Genomic DNA, 1,362 nt, shown 5'->3' with positions numbered 1-1,362 from the left:
TTCTCTGGAGCAAAAAGCCTGGGACTTTTTACTGGTGAAAGGGGGTGGAGGTTGTACCTATGGAAACCTATGCGCCTGTACTCCTTCATCCTGTGTGGTGATATGTTGTCACCCTGATAAAATTTGCCTGTAGATCAGAGGACAGAGCCAGCCACTAGATTAAACATAGATGCCAGGCAGTGGTGGCACACACCTTTAATCCTAGCACTCTGGAGGCAGAGATCTGTCTGGATCTCTGTGAGTTCAGAACCACCCTGCACTACATGAGATTGATTCAGTCTAGGAGAGAAACAGAGCCAGGCAGTGGTGGCACACACCTTTAATCCCAGTAGTTGGGAGTCACATGCCTTTAATCCCAGCACTAAGGAAGTGATATGGCTGGGTGGAGAAAGGTTATTTAAGAAGTGAGACAGGAACTAAAGCTTTTCAGGCTGAGGAGTCCTAGAGGTAAGACATGGCAGTGGCTTGTTCTTTGTCTCTCTGATCATCTGGCAAATTTTATTAGGGTACACAGGATATCACCTTTCCCCTTTTTGCTCTAAAATAATAAAAGGTTACAACTAATATAAGAAAAACTGTATACAGTAATTACAATAAGTATATACAGTCAAGAATTAAAGTCCAGTCCATTAACATTTGACAGAATCAGAGAAAATATTCCATTATCTATCCGGTTTTGGTGAGTCCAAAATGTACCTAATTCACTTTCTATCTTAACTTGTATTACCAACTGAAAACTATCTTTTGATGTCTTTCAAACTTATACACTTTATACCTCTGTAGTGAGTTTCTTTTCTGAATTTGTTAACAAGGAAAACTATAACTATCTAGTTTTCAACTCCCTCAGAGACTTGAGAAGTAAATAATATTACCTAAGTAAACAGAAAGTGCAGGCAAGCGACTTCCAAAAAATGTGAGGAATGACAGAAACAGCTGGCTGCCTGGGCAGTCACCCTAGGTTTCTCTGCAATGTTGGGGCATCCATCTTCATCCTACAGGCCTAGCTTATCTGACAGACTCATCTGTGAAGCAGGATTTTCTGAAGGGCTGTCATACTTTGTCTTGGCAAGGATCAGCAGTCCTTTCTTTTGTGTCCTGTTTATCCGTTTTAAACAGCATACGGTCAGCAGTCGAGGCAAGGGCATTTTCTTGCTCAGTGGCTAACTTGCCACAAAGAAAGTAAACTCCATGTGGAGTCTCTTCGATGCCCATCATCATCTCTGAAGTAGATTGGTGCTGCCAGGAGCAGACTATCTTATAGTCTTTAAAAAAAAAAAAATCTATGGGGTGGGGATTTAGCTCAGTGGTAGAGCACTTGCCTTGCAAGCGCAAGGCCCTGGGTTCGGTCCTCAGCTCCGGTAA

The sequence above is a fragment of the Peromyscus leucopus genome, chromosome 12 (genome assembly GCF_004664715.2).
Source record: "Peromyscus leucopus breed LL Stock chromosome 12, UCI_PerLeu_2.1, whole genome shotgun sequence".
Lineage (NCBI taxonomy): Eukaryota > Metazoa > Chordata > Mammalia > Rodentia > Cricetidae > Peromyscus > Peromyscus leucopus.
This window is presented reverse-complemented; position numbering follows the sequence as displayed.